The sequence below is a fragment of the Myotis daubentonii genome, chromosome 8 (assembly GCF_963259705.1).
Source record: "Myotis daubentonii chromosome 8, mMyoDau2.1, whole genome shotgun sequence".
NCBI classification, from domain to species: domain Eukaryota; kingdom Metazoa; phylum Chordata; class Mammalia; order Chiroptera; family Vespertilionidae; genus Myotis; species Myotis daubentonii.
Window position 1 is genome coordinate 9,798,368 of NC_081847.1, and position 23,050 is coordinate 9,821,417.

Below are 23,050 nucleotides of genomic sequence, written 5' to 3' on the forward strand. Positions count from 1 at the left end.
AGAATGGTCTCCTCCACAAAAACCGGTAAAGGCCCTGAGATGGGAGAAATAGAACTAGTGAAGCTTCCCGGTGATCACATGACTGTTACACTGTCCCGCCCGCTTGTCACAGTGTTCAAACACTTCATAACCTCATCCTGGCCAGTGTGGCTCCGTTGGTTGGAGCATCATCCCGTGCACTGAAGGGTCTCAGGTTTGATTCCTGGTCAAGTCACATACTCAGGTTTTGGGTTCAATCCCCGGTTGGGTGCATATGGGAAGCAACTTATTAGTGTTTCTCTCTCACATCAATGTTTCTCTCTCTCTCTCCCTCTCCCTTCCTTTCTCCCTAGAACCAATGTAAAACATATCTTCAGATAAGAATTTAAAAAATTTTCATAATGTCAAACATTTTTTAAGTAAAAATTAAGCACTCATAGCTTTGTTATCTTTGTGTATAAAGGGCTCAGATTATGTGGTTCTGGGCATTGCTTCTCTTTTTTAGATATTTAATAAAAATAGTCAATGTGAATAATACATATTAGAGAAACAGATATATCTTTGTATATCAAAATATGTTAAACTTCTTATAGCTGTATTCATTCACAATCATTAGCTGTATTCATTCACAATCATTACAATACACTTTTTCTGTATTATCCTAAGTGCTCCATGAAATATCTGTATTTTATTACCACAATACATCCCCATTTTAATGAAAATTAAAATTAAATATTAATTAGTCACTGAAATTTAAATTAGTGAACACCCCAGCACACAGAGCACAGAACAGGCCCCCACGATGAAGAATGATTCATGGACGCTGCCAGCAGGAGGGCTCTATCGTTATTAGTGGAGAGAGGTCTTCACCCCCACCTGCCACTCAGGGGAGTGGAATTCTTGTGATATCCCGAGAAAAATAATGTTTTGAGACTTGCTTAGGAGAACAAAACATTGTAGAAAACTTTATTTCCATGGGTGCAAACCTCCAAGTTTCCAAGGTCCAATTTCTGTCAGTCCCCCCAAAGGAAGAAGTCCCATTTTGCCTTTAGCAAGACTAAAACCCGTGTCCTGAGCCTCCGGTCCATGTTGGAACAATCCAATCCAGCATCGGGCTAGCTCAGTTTGTGTTCCCCGTTGCAATCCATCAGCCCATTGCATGTGGGGTCCGCAAGGCCACATGGCTGAGTAGGAAACAGATGAGTGCAAGAAAGCAAGAACAAGAGAGCCCCATTAGCCAAGAGCGCCAGCTCCTTTGTTTGGGGGATTATGTATCCCCAAATTTTCAGTGGCTTGCATTGGCTGCACCTCTTCTAGCCAGTGATTTTTGTTCCCAGATTTGATTGACAAGTACCTCCCCTACGTCAACCCAACTTCACTGTGCATGTGTCCAATCTCCCCTTTGTCCAGTCTCTTGCCCCAGTGATCGGCAGGGGATGGGCTGGTGGTTCCCTGGGGACTGAAATTGCAGCTTCCTGGTGAAGCTGCCCAGATGGCCATGCTTATAATCACCGGCCTCCTTTATGCTCCTTTCCTATTATTAATAACCAGCCAATTACAATGGTATCATGATGATAGGTGAGTGAAACCAGGCACTGCTTAAGATAATAAGAAAAAAAAATAGAAATAACAAGTCTTCGCTCACCATCTAATTGTGTTTCTTGGAAAGCACTTTCCACTGTGGTCCTCACCTATAAAATGAAGGGCTGCCTATTAATTTAGCTCTAAGTCCTTGTTGACTCATTCTCTTTCTCTCATATTTTCAGTTCTAACTCTATGAATTCTGATTAGAATAACTGCTTTGTAACCAGTCATATTCACAATTACTGGCTGAACACAGAATTAATCTTCTGTCTTCATACAGGATCTTGTGGGTAGGATGACCTGTAAGAGTGGTTCTCAACCAGAGGCCCCCCACCCCCTTTCCAGGGGACACTGGCAGCGCTGGGACAGTTTTTGCTTAGCATGACGATGCAGGAGATGCTGCTGGCATCTAGTGGGTAGGGCCAAGGATGCTGGTAAACACTCCAGTGCGGGGACAGCCCCCCACCATGAAGAATGATTCAGTGGGTGTCAGCAGTGCCAAAGGTCAGAACCTTGGGTCTAGAGAAAGTGGAACCGGTCAGGACCGATAAAGACCAGACCGGTGGAGGGCATTGTTTACTTCTGATGTCCACGTGGTATTTCCCACCTAAGAAACAACACAGCAACGTCTGCCTTTGTTGATGCTGTTTCTCTTTATTATTCCTGAATTCTTGGATGTGTGACTTAAAGAACCCACATCAGCCCCAGCACAATGGGGTGAATGAAGACTGAGGGCAAATTGGACCCTGTGCCATGACTCTAAGTCCTTCTGCTATAGGACTTGGAAAAAGTCTTCAGATCCTGGGACTCATTTAATCAGCAATACACTCATCTGCATATGGCATTCAGCAACAGAGGAAACTTTGCTTCCCTGAGTCTTTCGCTTCCCAATCAATGGGAAACAAAGGATTCAAGCAGCTTCAGTGACTCTCAAGTAAACGTGGGCGCAATCTCCAGCCATCTAAAATGTAGAGCGATGAAAAAGCATACTTACTAACCTTGTAAACATTCTACAAAAGTACAAGGGAATCTTTACAAAGAATATCCAAGTGTCCTTATTATATAATAGCCCTTTGTACTTTGAAATGTTCCTGTGTCTATAAAACAGAATTGAACAGAACAGCCTAAAAGAATGCTATTTCCAAGTCTTCTAGTAATGGTGTGGTTAAAACATTACTTTTCAGTTTCTTTTTTTTTTTTTAATTAAATCTTTATTGTTCAGATTATTACATTTGTTCCTTTTTTTTCCCCCCCCATAACTCCCCTCCTCCCAGTTCCCGCCCCACCCTCCGCCCTCACTCCCCACCCACTGTCCTCATCCATAGGTGCACGATTTTTGTCCAGTCTCTTCCCACATCTCCCACACCCCTTTCCCCCCCAAGAATAGTCAGTCCATTCCCTTTCTATGTCCCTGATTCTATTATAATCAACAGTTCATTCTGTTCATCAGATTATTTATTCACTTGATTCTTAGATTCACTTGTTGATAGATGCATATTTGTTGTTCATAATTTGTATCTTTACCTTTTTCTTCCTCTTCCTCTTCTTAAAGGATACCTTTCAGCATTTCATATAATCCTGGTTTGGTGGTGATGAACTCCTTTAGCTTTTCCTTATCTGTGAAGCTCTTTATCTGACCTTCAATTCTGAATGATAGCTTTGCTGGATAAAGTAATCTTGGTTGTAGGTTCTTGGTATTCATCACTTTGAATATTTCTTGCCACTACCTTCTGGCCTGCAAAGTTTCTGTTGAGAAATCAGCTGACAGTCGTATGGGTATTCCCTTGTAGGTAACTGAGTTTCTTTCTCTTGCTGTTTTTAAGATTCTCTCTTTATCTTTTGCTCTTGGCATTTTAATTATGATGTGTCTAGTGTGGTCCTCTTTGGATTCCTTTTGTTTGGGGTTCTCTGCGCTTCTTGGACCTGTAAGTCCATTTCTTTCACCAGGTGGGGGAAGTTTTCTGTCATTATTTCTTCAAATAGGTTTTCAATATCTTGCTCTCTCTCATCTTCTGGCACCCCTATAATTCTGATGTTGGTATGCTTGAAGCTGTCCCAGAGGCTCCTTACACTATCCTCGCATTTTTGGATTCTTTTTTCATTTTGCTTTTCCGGTTGGATGTTTTTTGCTTCCTCGCATTTCAAATCATTGACTTGATTCTTGCGCTCCTCTGGTCTGCTGTCGGGCGTCTGTATAATATTCGTTATTTCAGTCTGTGTGTGCTTAATTTCTAGTTGGTTCCCCAATATAAGATCGAGGGTCTTATTAGTTTTCGTGTAGATCTCATTAAGTTTATCGGCAGCTTCTAAACAGTTCTTGAGAGACCTTAAAAGTGTGGTTCTGAACTCTATTTCTTCCATTGACAATTTTGTCCTGTTTCTTTGTCTCCGCATTTTGTTATGCTTCCTTGGTGCACCCCCTAGTGGTCTTTGTTCGCAGTCTTATAGATAAATCTTGATTGTTGTAGCTAATTCCAGGGAGGGTTTGACCTCCAGGCCAAGTGGCTCTGAGAATCAGCTGTGTCAGCAGTGAGAGAACTTCTGTCCTCTAGGGAGGTGCTAATCTAGCCTTTGCCTGAGGCTATCCGGCAAATGCCTCTGTGCAGGGCTTGGGCAGGGCGGGTCACACAGGATCAACAGGGTGGGCCGGAGAGAGCAGTTATGGCGACTCTCAGTCCTGTCCCAAGGGGCTCTGCCTCTCTGAGTCCCAGCACCCGCTGCAAAGCTCAGAGAGAAAGCTGCACTCGCTCTGACCGAAGCCAGACAGTCCCGCTTCTCCCGTTTGAGTCTGGGTCCCTAAAGACTCGCCCGGATCTGGTGCTCAGAGTCTGCAACTCCCTCCCGATTGAAAACAACAACCGCGCCCTCCGCCGCCAGCCAGCTCCGCGCACTCCGCACCTCAGAATTTGACTTCAGCACTGCGCCTCCTCTGAGTGTCCGTATGCGTTTCTCTTTCCTCCTAGTTGTAGGACTTCCACTCAGCCAGCGTTCCTGTGGTTCTGGGTGATGTCCCTTCCGTTTTTTGGTTTCACTTTTGAAGTAGTTGTTCAAAGCAGCAAACTACGGCGTTAACCTATGCCGCCATCTTGGTTCTCTACCTTCAGTTTCTTAACAGAAAATTAAGTTTCCCACACCAAGATCAGTTCAACTTACAAAAAGAACCCATATTTAAGCAACTGTCACAAGGGACTCAAGAGAAAGCTAATTGAACACTGAGGTTGTTTATTTTTTATGATTTTACTAGAGGCCCGGTGCATGAATTTCATGCACTGGTAGGATCCTTAGGCCTGGCCAGCAAACAGGGCCAATCTGTGGGGTGACCAGCAGGGCAATGGGGTCCCCCCACTCGCATCTGCCTTGGCCTAACACCGCCTGCTCACCTGCTCCACCATCCCACCATGGTCCCATCGGGGCCGGCAGCGCCCACACTGCCAGCCGCTGCCAGCGCCACATCACCAGCACCCGCCGTGTTCTGTGCCACCCCCTGGTAGTCAGCACACATCTAACTCCTGGTTGGTCGAACTCCCGCCTGTGGGGACAATTTGTATATTAGCCTTTAATTATATAGGATTTTTTTTTTTTTTTTACAAAATAATTAGCCATTTACATGCAATAAACATTCATATTTCAAGGAAAAAAGATTTTAAGTATAATATTACCAAAACTGTACTAACACAGTATAATATTACAAGAGTTGTAGGAAATATTAAAAATCTGAAAATAATAGGATTACTTCTATTATATTCTAAAATCATTTTTTCTCTGGCTCTATTTTTGTTCATCAGTTTATGTTGGTCATTATATTCCACAAATGAGATCATGTGATATTTATCTTTCTCCAGCTGGTTTATTTCGCTTAGCATAATGCTCGCCAGGTCCATCCATGTTGTTTGTTTGTTTAATTATTTAATGTTGAAGAACATGAGTTTTTGAAGTTCTCAAATGATGACCCAGGTTTTTTTCCTGAAAACACGAACAGCAGCAGCTTGGCAGGAAGCAGGAATTGGACAAGAGAAGAGATTGAAACCTCCCCTCCAAACTGGAAGAAAAACTTCCAAGGAGAAACTGTGAGGTTTGAAATCACTGCATGTTACATTATTCATCATTCTAATGGCCTCCAGCCTTATGCAATGCAATGCCTGCAGCCATGCGCCAAGAAGTGTACTGTAGGGCCCTAGCCAGTTTGGCTCAATGGATAGAGCCTCAGACCGCAGGCTGAAGGAAGGGTCCCGGGTTTGATTCTGGTCAAGAGCATATACCTCGGTTGCAGGCTCGATCCCTGGCCCTGGTCAAGGCGCCTGTGTGGGAGGCAACCAATTCATGTGCCTCTCTCACGTCAATGTTTCCCTCTCTCTCTGTCTCTTCCACTCCCTTCCCCCCTCTCTAAAAAAATCAATGGAAAAGGATCCTTGGGTGAGGATCAACAACAACAGAAAAAGAAGTGTGCTGTGGGGGAAGGACCCTCTGGGAGGAAAGGAGAGCCTCTCACCTCCCCAGTCCTCCCCCTCCTTCCCCCCCTCCCCCAGCCTATCTGTAGGTTTCCCAATCGCCTCACTGTTCCAAAGGCCACTGACATCGCAGTCCCCATTAGGGTACTCAGCCAAATACAGTCACTGCTGAACTGCATCTTTCTCTTTCTAAGCCCTTTGACCCACTGATTTCAAAATGTCTCTTTAATAGGCCAGCGAGGGCAGACTTCACTCAATAAAGGCCTGGAAAAGCAAGCTGGAAAACCGCACTGGGGGCGGCGATTTCAGGAACTGCAGAGAGCAGCCTGACAGTTCCCATCTAACTCCTGAGGCCTCACTTCAGTCTACAAAGATGAGAGGCAGGAAATTACCCGAGCTCAGCCGGCCAGGGGTTGTTTTGTGTAAAAGGCAGGGTGGGGTGTGGTGGGAGCTGGGAAAACAGGCATTCTGCCCAGGGGAACCTAGAGGGAGAGAAAACCGCTCTCCTAAAATCCCTGCAGTTTGTTGCCAGTGATTCAGTGCATACCTGACCAAAAAAAAAAAAAAAAAAGTTGTCTAACTGGTTTAGCTGTTTCAACTGGCTACTGCCAAGAGGAGTCAACAGCACCTTATCATTTCAGTCACCTGTAACTTGGACATTATTTTCAAGTGAATATTTATCATTGCAATGCTATTGCATTGCCGTCTTTGCCTTGGATTGATTGCTGCATTGTGTCGGATGAAGCCGACTCCATAGCAACAAGCTGGCGAGGCTGCGTGCACTGAGCTGTCCTTCCATGGCCCCTGGGAGCGTGACTCCCACCCCTGCGACTCCAGTTACCTTGCTGGATGGGAGCTGAGTTGAGAGAAGCGTTCTTTCCTTGCCCTCTGGACTCCCCCAGTGGGTGGGGTGGGGTGGGGGTGGGGGGAGAGGGGCTACTGATCACGTTGCTCATCTCAATGAATTCCACACATGGGCATTTCTCTCTCTCTTCATTCAGGAAGTGGCGAGCCCAGCCCTGCGATTCTTTCTGCTCGGATGATATAAACAAATTGCAGAGGAAGTCAAGTCAAACTTTCCCTTGCTTCTTTTGTTCTCCCAAGGAGCAATTCAGAAAACAGAGCCAACTCCTTTTTTTTTTTTTTTTATGTCTTTTAAAGATCGCTCTTAACTGGCAAGGCAGAAAACCTCCTGTTTGTATTTTTGTTTTTTTAAACAAAGATACCCCTAAATGGATTTTTTTCCACAAAAGCAAAAATGCCCTAGAAGTTTGTGTTGTGTGTGTGTGTGTGTGTGTGTGTGTGTTTTACAGCTGTTTTCTGAGACTTCTCAAACCAAATTGCTCCCTTGACATTGCACAGTTACCTAATTGTTGTTCTTTCCTTTGAATTTCAACCAGAAGAGCAGTAATGAGCTTTGCATGGACAGTGGCAAACATGAATCAAAGCTTCTGGCACTCGCAGCCACAGCCGAGGCGAGCTAACAGGCAGGATTGGTGAGGGTGCCAGGACAGGCTTGCGGCAGACAGAAAGGAGACAGCTTATCTGTGTCATCTACAGATGCTGCTCAAAGGAAGCTCACACATCATTAGCCCCTCTCACAGTGGGGCTACTTGCAGCCTTATCGCCCGCTTACAAGATTTCATCTCTGGGTTTCACTGATAGCTCGGAGAGGGAACATTTTCAAACCAGAGGCACCTGATAATCCAGGTGACATGCTCACCACGCCCATCCTAGTCATCTAATAAAAGACGCCTTGCACTAAGTAACTAAAGGAAAACAGAATGGAGCTACATAACAAATATTTGTAGGGTAGCCCCGAGATGGCTCCCCCGATTAGATGTTCTGTTCTGTTAATCCTGGTGCAAGAAACACAGAAGATGTGATGGCCACATGGAAGTCCCTCTGCCTCCCTTGCTTGTCCTCAGTTGGCCCTCAGTACAGGGGTAATTAGTCAACTTTGAGCCCAGCCCTATTTTCTAGTGAAGCATGTTAGAGTTCAAATACAGGCTCAAGCTACTTAGCGAGTCTCTGTGTTCCCTTCTGTAAAATGGGGATATGTTATAACAGTGCATAAGGGTTAGAAATAATACATATGGAGAGACAGAGATAGAGAGATCGCTCTCTCAACCCAAAGTGTGGCATATGTGAGGTTCTCAATTAAAGGTAGTTGTGATGATTAAAATTTAGAACACTGACTTCTTCTGAGTCAGGAAAAAATAGCATTGGTAGAATCCGAACTTTATAGTGTTTGCCAAGTGACTCTGTGTCAGAACATGTTTGCTCAGTCATGATCGCCACCTCCCTCTTTATCTATAAATACCTGTATACTGTAGACATTTATAGACTAATAGGCACATAAGATCATTTATGCAAGTTTTAACTGACTGTGTGATTACTGAATAAACAGTGGGTGGAAGGAAAATGTGTAGGTCTGAAAGCTGGCTTTAATTCCCCTTTTATCTTATATTCTTGCACTGTTTACTTACTTGTCTACAGTCTCCCCACTGTTGATTCTTTTCCAGGAATGCATTTCCTTTGAACAACATCAGATGAGAAAATGATTTCATTTGCGTCCTCGCAGGGGAGGCAGAGAAACAAACAGAAAAACCCTGAGGGTGCGACTTGCTTGGAAGCCTCCAGGGTATCCAGGTCAGTGAATATTTTTCAAGATATTTTTTAATTTTTTTTATTGATTTTAGAGAAAGAGGGAGGGAGAAGAGAGAGAAACATCAATTTGTGATTCCATTTATTTATGCACTCATTAGTTGATTCTTATATGTGACCCACTAGGGATTGAACCCCCAACCTTGGCATGTGGGGACAACTTTTATTTTTATTTTTATTTTTTAATTTACTGTATTTTATTAACTTTTATTTTTTAATAGATTTTTTGTTGATTTACAAGAGGAAGAGAGAGGGAGATAGAAACATCAATGATGAGATAGAATCATTGATTGGCTGCCTCCTGTACACCCCACACTGGGGATCGAGCCCGCAACCTGGGCATGTGCCCTTACCAGGAATTGAACCATGACCTTCTGGTTCATAGGTCGATGCTGAGCCACTGAGCCATGCCAGCTGGGCAGAACAGCTTTCTTTTTAATGTAGAAACATGCAATCCCTACAATACCCCTAAATTTCTGTTAAGCAAATAGAGCTCTCATGCATTGATGAATTAATTGTCCATACATTTATAGATTCAATAATTGCCTTCAACAAACTTTATCAAATACCTACTAGGTGCATTAGGAGGAAAAAGAAGAGTCATCAGAGCTGGCTTGTCTGATAGGAAGGCCCAGAGAAGCAGGGGCACCATCATAACCCTTCTTGCCTCCAAAGGAGACAACCAGAAAATTCAGAAAAGTTATTTTTCATTTCAACATACACATAATAGTTTTATCTCTTTGAGAAACTTTATTTTTCATCTTAGCTTGATTTTTTACTATTTTTAGTTGGGTACAGGGCTTCGGATAGTGTGTACTATAATTCAAAAAATACTCCTCTCCCATCCCGCTTTGGGTGGCATATACTTCCCTGCCCAACTGATACTGGACTTGGCCATGAGGCTGCTGGCTAATGGTGCCGGCAAACATGATGCAAGCCAAGCCTTGCTATGCATTTGCACAGTGGGTCTTGCTCTTCTGCGTGTCCAACATTGCCATGAAAAGCATGTTTGCTCATGTAAGGAGGATGAAAAACACCTCAGGCAGACCTGGGAGAAACCCACAACTTGAAGCCCAGCGCAGCACAGCCTACATCATCCAAAAACCAGCCAAGTTGCAGATGCTTTTTCTGAGATTAAATAATTAGGACTTTAAGCCACTGAGTTTTTGGATGATTTGTTATGTGGCATTATTATGTCAATAGCTGACTGATGTAGGCCCTATCATATTAATAGGTCATAATCTGCCCATGGGTATACCAATAGATACTAAATTAGAGAATAAAAAAATAGCAAATTTTGCCCTGGCCAGTGTGGTTTAGCTAGTTGAGTGTCGTCCCAAGCACCAAAAGGTTGCTGGTTCATTTCCTCAGCTGAGGGCTTGAACCCTGGTAGGGGGTTTGCAGGAGACAGTCGAACGATGTTTCTGATGCTCCTCCCCCTCCCTCTGCCTTCCTCTCTCTCTAAAACTCAATAAAATATTTTTAAGTTAATTTAATTTTTTAAAATGCCTCCACACTTGCCTTACTGATTTGACTTTGTTATGTAAATCAAGGTCAATTATAGCCGTTCATGTGCTACATGAAACTTGAGGCCCATAATGTGTAAAGGAAGCAGCATATGGTTAAAGAATAAAAGAGGTCTGAGGCACTCATGTATTTACTCAGCTTCAGATAAGGCCTTCATTCCACAAATGCTTCATTCCAAGGAAATTTTTTCATTCAAAAAGTTATCAGTTGTGCTCTTTTGAGCTAGACTTTCAAAATACCGTATGAGTATTAATAGCTCACCCTTATCAAGAGCTTACCATGGACCAGGCACTGTTCGTAGAGCTTTATCTGCATTGACTTATTTAATCCTCAAAACCCCATGTCCTAGTGACTATCACCCCCATTTTACAGATGGAAAAATTGAGGAACCAAGTAACTTATACAACTTGTACACGACAAAGCTGGGATTTGAGCCTAGGCTGTCTGGTTTCAGAGCCCACACTTTTATCCACCATAGTAAGACACAGATGTGTTAAGAAAAATTTAAATTTTTATTCATTAATTCTAAAGAAAGAGAGGAAGGGAGATGTGTTGTTCCACTCATTTGTGCATTTATTGGTTGCTCCTTGTATCTGCCCTGACAAGGGATCTAACCCACAACCTTGGCAAAATAGGATAATGCTCTAGCCAACTGAGCTCTCCGGCCAGGGCATAAATGTTTGTTGACAGGAAATTTATAGAGTAAAAGGGGCAACACCTTCAAATTAGAAGACAAATCAATCATTGCAAACCATGGGCAGGACCATTATTGGAAAGAACAGGAAACAATGTTGAATAGTAGGGAGGACCTATTTTTTTGTTGTTGATTTCAGAGAGGAAGGGAGAAGGAGAGGGAGAAAAAGAGAAACATCAATGATGAGAGAGAATCGTCAATCAGCTGCCTCCTGCATGCCCCCTACTGGAGATCGAGCCCGCAACCCGGGCATGTGCCCTAACCAGGAATTGAACCATGACCTCCCGGTTCATAGGTCAACACTCAACCACTGAGCCACTCCAGCTGGCCTGGAGGACCTATTGTAGACAGGTGGCCAGAGAAGGCTTCTCTAGGTAGGTGAAGTGGTCTCAAGGATATATATGATCATACAAAAAATGGCTGAGAAAGAGAAGAAAGTTCTGCACAGACAGAACAGGGAGATTTTGGTCTTGAGGTGGTTCCCAGGTTGGTATGTTTTTAGGAACTGAGAAATGGCTTCAGTGAGGCTGAGAGGGTGAGGGTTCTCTCACTCATTGCCATAGGACAGGGGTTGGTCAACAGATCTTCTGTAAAAGTGCCAACGAGTAAATATTTTAGGCTTTGTAGGCCATGTGGTTTCTGTCACAGTTACTCAAATCTGACATTGCAGCATGGAAGCAGCCATCCACAATAAGTAAATGGATAAGCGTGTCAATATTCCCAATAAAACTGTATATATGGGCACTAAGCTTTAAGTGTGACAGTCCCACAAATCGCAAGTATGTGTGTGAAGACACACAGGATACCCAGTGCATGTCCAACACATCAGGTAACTTCCTATTATAATTGATGTATCTTGACCTTGGAACGCTGGTGAGTTCTCTGTCAAAATACAGCATAGGTCATACCAGTAAAAGCAAGAGATAATTTTGAATGAAAGTAATGATCGGGCAATTGGGTTATTTAAGCATTGTATTAATCAGGATTCTCCAGGGGAAAAAAATAGAACCACCAGAATATATATGTACAGGAAGAGCTGTATTGTAAGGGAACTGGCTCATGCATTTATGGAGCCTGAGAAGTCCCATGGTCTGCCATCTGTAAGCTGGAGACCCAGGACAGCCAGTGGTATAATTCAGTCCAAGTCTGAAGGTTCAAGAACCAGGAGTGCCAAGGGCAGGAAAAAATCAATGTGAAAGCTCAATCAGACAAAACGGCCAAATTCTTCCTTCCTCTGCTTCTTATTGTATTCTGGCCCTCAACAGACTAGCTGATGCCCACCCACACTGGGAGGGCACACTGCTTTACCAGGGTCCACTGATTCAAATGTTTATTTCATCTGGAAACCCTCACACACACCCCAATAAATAACATTTAACCAATTTCTGGGCAAACTGTGATTTAATCAGGTCAACACATAAAATTAACCATTACAATAATCTGATTCATAAACATGAGTAAATGATATATTCACCCAGGAAAAAGCAGTAATGTTCTTGCTGAAATATTGGCATTGACCAAGATAACATAATATGCACACTCCATCCTTACAAAGAAGGTAGCAACAACAGAGAGGTTAATGGGCGTCATCATTCAAAGAGAACTTAAGGTTCATTGCTATATAAGAAAACTCAAGCCCTGGCCAGTGTGGCTCAGTTGGTTGAGCGTCATCCATGTACTGAGAGGTCACCGTTCAATTCCCAGTCAGGGCACATGCCCAGGTTGCGGGCTCGATCTCCAGTAGAGGCATTCAGAAGGCAGCCAATCAATGGTTCTCTTTCATCTCTCTCTCTCTCTCTCTCTCTCTCTCTCTCTCTCTCTCTCTCTCTCCATCTCCTTTCCTCTCTCTCTAAAATCAATAAAAACATATTTTTAAAAAAGAAAACTTGAGGTCATATATGAAAAAATCTGACAGATGTTTCCCCAAATTTGACACAATCCTAAAAATTTATATCTCCTAACCAATAATGAGTAGTGAAGTCAAAAGAAAATTTTCTAAATTGACAATATTAAAAATTTTTAACCAACTCTGACTGCAGAAAGACTACATTCTCTAAGTGTCTCTCTACTGAAAATGGTAATTTGAAATCATTGTCATATTAACAAGCAATCAAAAATATACAGCCAAAATGTATAGGAAACGTCAGATAGTTTGTTAATTTTTAAAAAGATTATTTGGGGAATTCTTTTTATATGAGTGGCATTTTTCAGCTTTTCAATTTTTGAAATTTGCAGCATTTCCTCCTTTATTTTAAGTAAATACTAACTTTCATAATTAATTTTATATTCTTTTTTTTAAAAGGAAGGCCCCCAAATTGTAAAACATTCAAGGCCTACCAGCCTGGGACCAACTCAGAATAAGTACCTACAATATGAGCCAAGCATTTCTAGTGCTAGAAACATAACATTGAACAGAAAAAAACAAAACAAAAAACAAAACAGTAGTACTTTTAAAATACATATATCCACAAATTCTTTGACACACGAAAGTTTTGGGAGAGAGCTATAAGGAAGTCAGAGACTCTAACGTTTGAATGAAATGTCAGCATATAGGAGTTCATTTCAAAGGAATTGACTTCTCTTCCTGAAAACTTCAACCCTTCCTGGTCATCTGCCCTTTTACAGGACCAAGAGGATGGTGTGAAAAGGATGTCCCATTTACCAAACCGCCTGCTGTTCCTTAGGAGCTAGAGGCAGACTCTCACATTGCTGGCCCCAGGTTAGGGATGTGGCTCCGAGAGGCCAGTAACTTGCCCAGGGCCACACAGTGAGTGAATACAGGGCAGAGGCAGAATAGCCAAGATGTTCTCTTCTCCCTGCGAATACAGCCTTTCAGACCTGGAAAAGGAAGCCAGAGAAGGTGAGTTGCTACCTGGGGAGGGGGGAGGGAAGGGGGCAATTTCCCACTTTAACTCGCTCACTTCACACACAAATTCCCTACTCCCCACCCCTCCACCACCATCCTGCCCTGTGAGGTCCCTCTTACAGTCTTACCTTGGGCACTGCCCTCTCACAGGTTCCCCAGCCCTGTTAGATCAGTGTTACTAAAAAGTACAACATCTTTTTCATTTGCACCCTCAAGGAACCTTTTTAAACATTTTCTCTAATTGCTCCCCCATTCCGTGAAATGTTAATACCACACATGTTCTGCACATCTGTTTAGGTGCTGTTCACATATGTGTGCTCTATAAAAAGAGTAAGGTTTTTTCTCCCCTCCTCCTTGAGGACCAGCTTGTCTCCCTAGAGAGCAATTCTGTGTCCCTTGGGAACAGGGTCAGCGCTGGTGGCAGATGTAGCCGCACGGTGTGAACGGGGCTCGGTGGGTGCAATGCGGGGGCTCCTCCTGCCCTTCTCTCTATGCTGGTTCCCAGGACCTGCCCGGACGTGGGGAGCTGCATGGCTCTGCTGGCCCATCTTGGAATGGGACCCTTTCCCCACTTCCACATCGCTCTTCCCCAATCCCGTGCCACCTTTGTCAGATACACAAGCGATTCCAGGAAAGCAGCAGCCACAGGAGGGTACCGGCTTCTCTTCCGGGTGGCAAATCACTCCCCATCACCCCAAATCCCATCCGTTCCCACTTGTAAACTTGGTCTGAATTAACCCTTTTTATGTCAACAGTCTTTCTCGGTCGCTGTTTCCAGAGGAACCTTTAGCCTTTGAAAATGTGCTAGGGTGGCGCTTGTCTAGAAATGAAGCACTGAGCTGGGTTCTTTCGGGGATTATCAATATTTCATTCTGGCAACAACTGCCACTCTACCGGTGAGATGATGGGGGCTCGGAGAAGCCAGTGACTTCACAGGAGGGTAAGTGGGGGCCAGCCCAGGCCAGCCTGGCTCCAAGGGCATGTTGCTGAAGTCACCACTACATTTCAGTGTATCACTTCCTTGCGAGTGGGGAGGAGGCAGAAGTGGGAGATCTTCAAAGGGGGCGGGAGCACCTTTGAGCTTTATATAGTGTATCCTTCCAGCCACAAAGGCGGCCCTGGCGGCACATGGTCTTTCTTTAGTGGTGAATCCATCTGATCATTGATTAAGATTTGCTGCCCAGCCATTTAGTTTACCGCATTTAATGAGAGATCTTTGCACTAATCAGTGGTTCCATTATCAAATGGTTCCCTCCAGGGAGAAACGCCCCAGGGAAGACCAGGCTCCAAGGAGAAACGCTCTTATGCTTTGCCAGCTGTGCCCAGAAGCTTTGGAGAGATTTGAATACTGAATCGTGTCTTCTGTGTTGCCCCAATGTTCTTTCACGTAGCACTCCTCGGCTCGGCTTGCATCACGCGAACCTTGAGTAGCTTCCTGTGTTCTTGGAGAATTTAGTGAGCATCCTTTCAGTTTCTTTTCATAGTTAAGGGAAGAAAAAAAACAACACTTTATTTCTGTGATGATCTAGAATGTTTCCTTTCTATTTTGCATAAAATAACTGGGAATATGCCTCCTGCTCTGTATTTTATACAAGTTACCTCTAACCCTCACCACAGCTTATGGTCAGTTTCGGGATAAGACAAGGTTCAGAGAGGGAGTGACTGGCCTGAGGACACGCCACCAGGTATGGAGAGAAGCAGGACTCAAGCTTGCATTTTGCTGGCCCCAGGGCCCATGTTCTTTTCTTTTTTGTTCTTTTTTTTTTTTTAAGTTTTACGTATGTCTCCTTTTTTCCCTGATTGACCGCCCCCCCCCACCACCACCACTCCCACCCCCAAGGGCAAGCCCCCACTGCCCCAGTGTCTGTGCCCATTGGTTATGCTAATATGCGTGCATACAAGTCCTTTGGTTGCTCTCTAACCACCCACACCCCTGCCATTTGTCTCTGGATCTATTCTTGTTCATCAAATTATGTTGATCATTATATCCCACATATGAGGAAGATCATGTGATACCGTGAGGCCTTGACTTACGAGTTTAATTCGTTCTGTGACGGAGCTCATAACTCAAATTACTCGTATGTCAAATCACTGTGATGTTCGCTGCGCCAACTAGCGGTGGGGTATCTGAAGCCGGCTCATAACCCGAATTTTAGCTCGCAACTCAACTCAAAGCAAAAAATCGGCCAAGAGATGGCTCGTATCTCAAAAAACTCGTTAGTCGGGACACTTGTAAGTCAAGGCCCCACTGTATTTATTTTTCTCTGACTGGCTTATTTCGCTTAGAATAATGATCTCCAGTTCCATCCATGCTGTTGCAAATGGTAAAAGTTCCTTCTTTGTTGTAGCAGAATAGTATTCCATTGTGTAGATGTACCACAGTTTTCTAAGCCATTCATCTGCTGATGGGCAGTTAGGCTGTTTCCAAATCTTAGCTATGGTGAATTGTGCTGCTATGAACATAGGGATGCATATATCCTTTCTGATTGGTGTTTCTAGTTTCTTGGGATATAGTCCTAGAAGTGGGATCACAGGGTCAAATGGGAGCTCCATTTTTAATTTTTTGAGGAAACTCCATACTGTTCTCCACAGTGGCTGCACCAGTCTGCATTCCCACCAGCAGTGCACGAGGGTTCCTTTTTCTCCACATCCTCACCAGCACTTGTTGTTTGTTGCTGGTAGCCATTCTGACAGGTGTGAGATGGTATCTCGTTGTTTTGATTTGCATCTCTAGGATGATTAGTGACTTTGAGTGTGTTTTCATATGTCTCTCGGCCTTCTGTATGTCCTCTTTCGAAAAGTGTCTATTTAGGTCCTTTGCCATGTTCTTTTCAAGAGCACTTATTTCCCACATGTGGCCAGCACATCAGTCAAAACTTTCTCCTCCAGGCACCTCTGAGACTTTCAGCAGAAGCCTAAAATTTCCATTTCTAACTCAACAAATGCAAATAAATAAAAGAATCCTTTATTTGGCATTTCCAGCCAATCACTTTTAGGTCCTTAGAAGTGGCAGGCAGACTTCCAGTTTCTGCTATGTAGGGAGCTTAGAAGCCGCCATTCTGTTTCAGCAACAAGGAAAAGACTGGACCAACTGGAGAAATAAACAGGTGTCCTTAGATCTGTGAGAGATGTGATGTCACAGGGCAGATCACTGCCTCCAAAACGGGAGAGATGGATGAACAGGTGAATCCAGAAAATCACAACTTCCTGGAACATCGCCGTCAGCGGGAACCAGTGCCAGGCCAGGGAAACCTGACCTGGAATTGGCCCACTGCTGGAGGCTCAGTGTGGATGGATCTGAGAGTTAACTCCAGGCATAGGGATCCCCACACTTGTGTGAGTTTTTTTTTTTTTTTAATATATTTTATTGATTTTTTACAGAGAGGAAGGGAGAGAGAGAGAGAGTCAGAAACATCGATGAGAGAGAAACATCGATCAGCTGCCTCCTGCACATCTCCCACTGGGGATGTGCCCGCAACCCAGGCACATGCCCCTGACCGGAATTGAACCCGGGACCCTTCAGTCCGCAAGCCGACGCTCTATCCACTGAGCCAAACCGGTTTCGGCACTTGTGTGAGTTTTACCTCCAGGAGCCTGACAGGTTCTCACAGTGAGTATCAGAGAAAAGTCCTTTGTGCTTCCAGCAGGGGGAGGTAGGGACAGGGCACCATTTTGAAATAAGTCAGAGCTCTCGCTTGTTCCTAATAAGGTCTGCCATCGGGCTAACTAGTTAGCCCAAGCCCAATCTGCTGGTTTTTGTTGTTTTTTAATATATTTTATTGATTTTTTGCAGAGAGGAAGGGAGAGGGATAGAGAGTTAGAAACATGGATGAGAGAGAAACATCAATCAGCTGCCTCCTGCACACCCCCTACTGGGGATGTGCCCGCAACCAACGTACATGCCCTTGACCAGAATTGAACCGGGGACCCTTCAGTCCACAGGCCAACGCTCTATCCACTGAGCCAAACCAGTTAGGGCTCTGCTGGTTTTATCAGAGCCTAACTGGCCGGGGAAAAGGAAATACCGAACTCCAGCCCCTTCTAGCCACCCTGCCCCACTGAAGGGGGTCAGGAGATGAACAGAGGAACTCTTCACAGCCTCACCAAAGGACTGAGACCTAATCACACGACTCTAGAATGCTTCTCCTCCCCTCCCATCTCACCACCACATTGCTAAGGGTCTATTGACAGCAGTTCCTTTTACCCAATACATCATGTCAGGTGATGAGGAAAAAAATAATTCCTTGGCACACTAAAAAGCATCATTTGAAGAGCAGGTATTGGAACTAGACTCACATATAGCAGGGATGCTGGAATTATCAGACCAACAATCTGTGGTGATTATGTGAAATGACCTAATGGATAAAGTAGACAGCATGCAAGAACAGATGGGCAATGTGAGCAGAGATGGAAATTCTAAGAAAGAATTTTTAAAAATGCTAGAGATAAAGAAACAAACACTGTAGCCCAGCCCGTGTGGCTCAGTGGTTGAACACCGACCCATGAACCAAGAGGTCACTGGCTCAATTCCCAGTCAGGGTACATTCCCAAGTTTGGGGCTCAATCCCTGGTGGGGGACATGCAAGAGGCAGCAAATTGATGTTTCTCTCTCATCATAGTTTATATCTCTATCTCTTTCCCTTACTCTCTCTCCAAAACGAATAAAAAACATATTTAAAAACAAAACACAATGAAGAATAACAGAAATGAAGAATTCCTTTGATGGGCTTATTAACAGACTGGATGTGGCTGAGGAAAGGATCTCTGAGCTTGTGAACACAACAATAGAATCTTCATAAACCAAACGCAAAGAGAACAAAGACTGGGGGAAAAAAGACAGACTGTCCAAGGACTGTGAGACAATTACAAAAGGTATAACATACATATAATGGAAAAAGCAGATGGAAAAAGAGAGACAGAGAGACAGCAATAGAAGAAATATTTGAAACAAAAATGACTGAGAATTTCCCCCAAGTTAATGTCAGGCACCAAACCACAGCTCCAGGAGGCTCAGAGAAATCAAACAGGAGAAATGGAAAAACAAACAAAGAACTACTTCTAGGCACATCATATTTAAATTGCAGAAAATCAACTATAAAGAAAAAAATCCTGATGGAAGTCAGGGGGGGAATCTCCTTACCTATGGAAGAGAAAAAAATACTTTCATGGTCATGGTTCCCCTCAGCAACCTTACAAGTGAAATACCTTAAGTGTTGAGAGGGGAAACCCCACCAACCTAGAATTCTGTTCCCTGCAAAATTACCCTTCATAAGTGAAGGAGAAATAAAGACTTTCACAGACAAACAAAAATTGATGGGATTTGTTGCCAGCACACCTGTCTGGTGAGAAATGTTCAAAGAAGTTCTTTGTTTGGATGAAGATGGTCAAAAGGTACAAACTTCCAGTCATAGGACAAATCAGTCCTAAGGGTGTAACGTACAACAGGATGACTGTAGTGAACACTCTCTGTGGCACAGTTGAAAGTTGTTGAGCGAGCAAATCCTGAGTTCTCTTCACAAGGAAAGAAACATTTGTTTCTCTTTTTGCACCTTTAGGCGATGATGGATGCTCACTAAACTTATTGTGGCAATTACTTCATAATATACGTAAGCACATCATTATGCTGTAGACAGTAGCCTTATACAGTACCACATGTCAATTATATCTCAATAAAACTAGGGGGGGGGGGTTAGAGAAAAGAAAAGTAATATAGGTCAGAAACTTAGATCTACATAAAGAAAGAAAGAGTATTGGAGAAGGAAAAAGTGAAGGTAAGATAAAAAGTTTTGGTTTTCTTATTCTTAATTGATCTAACAGATAACAGTTTGCTCCAAATAATAATCACAACACTATATTAAATGATGTATTCATAACCGAGCTTATGTATATATGCTTATCTACATAGATAAAAGCCTAAGCGACCATTATGACTGGAATGACCAGAATGACCAGTCAACCAGTCACTATGATGTGTACTGACCACCAGGGGGCAGACACTCAATGCAGGAGCTGCCCCCTGGTGGTCAGTGTGCTCCCACAGCCAACTTCCCGCCAGCCAACTCCCATGGTCCCTCCTCCCGGCCTGCCAGCCCCGATCACCCAATCAGAACCTCCCTCAGCCTCTATCGCTGGCCAGGCCGAGGGACCCCACCTGTGCACAAATTCATGCACTGGGCCTTGTGTGTGTGTGTGTGTGTGTGTGTGTGTGTGTGTGTGTGTGTGTATGCTTATGTATAAGTGAAATGAAGGACAGCAATCATTCAAGGGATGAGGGGGAGGAATTCGGATTATTTTGCTACCATAAGGTACTACTAGCACTACCTATGAATCTGTATCATGTTATTTGAAACTGGACTTGGATCAGTTGTAAAGATATAAAGATATAAATAGAGATATTGATATAGAAGTCTATAAATATATACTGCAAATTTTAGGGCAACCACTGAAAAAGCACCATGGGCACCCAGCCCACAACGGAGAGTCTGGGCAAGCACCATCCACCAAGGAGGAGAGAGAAAGACTGGGCTCAGAGCACGGGCTGCACCGTAGGGCCTGAGGCAGCTGTGTGCACTCAAGCCTCTAGCCGGAAAGGGGATATTTTTACTTCCTCGCTTGGCCACACCTGGCACCATGACCTTCCCTTCAGTTGCCCAACAGTCATAACCTCAGTGGCTTCCACACCTCTGGGACCTTTTGCAAATGACTGTGGTTTGCCATTTACTTACCTGTTGGCTTCTATGCCTGTGGCATCTTGAAGCCAGATTTCAAAGACGAAAACCACAGGTGTTTGTCCCGGTCACACCTGCCTCCCTATGGGTGACACAGAGTTTCACAAGAGAGTGGGGAGGAAAAAGATGAAGGGAGGATGAAGGAGAGGAGGGAGAAGGGAGGGAAGAGGGAAGGAAGGAGGAAAGGAGGGAGGGAGGGAGGGAGGGAGGGAGGGAGGGAGGGAGGGAGGGAGGGAGGGAGAGGAAGGAAAGAAACTTCTTAGAAGTTGAGATGAATCTCTGGAAAAGTTTGCCATGAACTGTAAGACAGGGTAAGGATCAAAGTTCTGCTTTTTACTGCTTCAGTGCTTATAAAATTGTGTGTGTGTGTGTGTGTGTGTGTGTGTATACACTGTACAGTATAATAGTCAACTATGGAACCTCTTAAGTCAAACAGACCTTCATTCAGACCCCACTTACTAGCTCTATGTTCTAGGCAAATCTCTTCAGCAAGCCTCAGTTTCTTCATCTATAAAATGGGGATAAATGGTGGCATCTACATGGTAAGGACTTCGTGAGATCACATATGTAAAACCCTTGGTAAAAATCTCTCACAAATAATCAGCTCTAAGATAGTGTTACTATTATTATATCATTACTGTTTCATTATTAGTACCAATTGATGTAAACATCCAGATCAGGTAGAGTAGAAGCCGAGGGTGGAGAATAGGTAAGGGGTGGGTCTGAGAAACAGAGGACCTAAAAAGCAAAAAGAACAGTTCCTGCTCCTGATGCCTGGGTGTTAGCAGGAAGCTGTTGACCCACTGGTTGTTGTGCTGGGAAGGAAGGGCAAGGGCTGTGCAGCCCTGGGACAAAGCCGAGACTGCTGTGCACCTGGCATCTTCTCTCCGGGCGCCACACCCCATCACAGAATTGGGGAACAGCAGGAAAGGATAACTCCACAGATCCAAGGGCCGAGGGAGGCCAGGGAGGCTGGGGTGGGGGGATGCTAGAACGCTGCGAATAATTACACTGAAAACACTTCAGTCTGGAACGATGAAGTCTGGTCAGAGAGAGGATGACATCGAACTAATCTCACTCACAAAAGCTGCCTCTTAACTGGGCATCCATGTTGACCAAAGTCCTGAACTGCCAGTGCAGGCCGAAGTGACACCCCGAAAAGAGGAACTATTAGGACAGACAGGATCGGGGAGCAGGCATTGTCCTTGAGCCACGGGATGGGTAAAATCATTCATTCCGTCAGTCATTTCATGCATATGCCCTGACTGCCTGGGGAAAGCACAGCTGTAGGCGTTGGGGTTCAAGCAGCAAAGAGCAGGCGTGGTTCATTCTCTCCAGAAGTTCAAAGGCATGGAGGCCCCTCCGTGCAAGGTGCTCTCTCCTCCAGAACCCCTCCCGGCCCAGGGTAGCGGGTGTCTGAGTGAGACCCGCCTCCCGAGCCTTGCCACCAATCAAGGAGCGTGCTGTTGTTTTCCTTTATGTTTTTGTGTTTCACACAGCATGTTCGGCTAAACCATAGGCGATTGCCATTTTTATAGCTTGAAAATAGTCAAATGTCAACGATTTCAGATGATCCCCCTAATGTGTTCTAGCTGGTCCCCGGGGGCTTTGGGGTTTGCGTTCTAGAGAGCCTCAGCTTATTTCAGTTCCTCAAACTGCCTGGCTCCCAGGTCTTCAAACTCTTCATCTGGCCAGCGCGGGCTCGTCAACGGCGTCACTGGTGATCGGGCTTCCTCCAGGAAATGCCACCAGACCCCTCGCTGTCGGGCTGGTGTGGCCCCTCAGTTTTCCTAAAGGAGCATCTTCTTCCAACATCCATGATGACAGTAATAGCTGACACTCAGAATTACTACATGCCAATGCCAGACACTTCTAATACTCTTGTATGTCTAATGTAGTAGGTTTGTACGTCTCTTAACCACAGCTGGCAAGGCTCCAAGCCCACTCCTTTGCGTGGGTGTAATGGTGCAATGAAGGCCTATAGAGATAGAGATATCACTTACTCCTCACAGTGGTGCCTCCAATTATTATGCCCGTGGTGCAGACGAGAAAACTCGGGCCTAGAGATGATTGTGATAAGCTCAAGCCCATATTGCTAGTAAGTGCAGCCCCAAGATTTGAACCCTGTCTGTCTTCCTCTGCAGCCCGTGTGTTTGTCACCACCCTCTCCTCTGTCATCAGAGCCACTGCTGTTTGCTGGCCGCCCTGCCCCGCTGGACTGGAAGTCTTTCGTAGACAAGGCCAATTCTAGGCTGCCCTGCCGTGCGTCTGCGAGGCCAACTTCAATGGCATCTGGTACAAAGAAGATGCCAAACACATCCTTTGTTTTCCGGACTTGACAGGAGGAATAGAAAATCAGGAGGTGTTGCCCAAAATATCAAGGGATTTGCGGTCTTTAAAAAAATGTTATGAACCGTGGCTGATTAGGCGACTTTCACATTGATAAAAAGGAGGGAACATAGAACTAAGAGGAGAAAAGCAGGCATGGGACTTCACTGAGTCCATTCTGAGGGCCAGAGAGCGTCACCATAGCTTTTTCCAGCAAAGCTAGTTCAAT

General features: G+C 44.4%; 1 long non-coding RNA gene across 1 annotated transcript; it reads right to left on the minus strand.

Moving 5' to 3' along the window:
* Positions 1–736: 736 nt before the first annotated feature.
* Positions 737–20,659, minus strand: LOC132240225 (uncharacterized). Its single transcript, XR_009454230.1, has 3 exons — positions 20,491–20,659; positions 4,944–5,092; positions 737–2,524 (listed from the first exon to the last, which is right to left on the minus strand). It is a non-coding gene; the product is annotated as an uncharacterized LOC132240225 (long non-coding RNA).
* Positions 20,660–23,050: the final 2,391 nt, after the last annotated feature.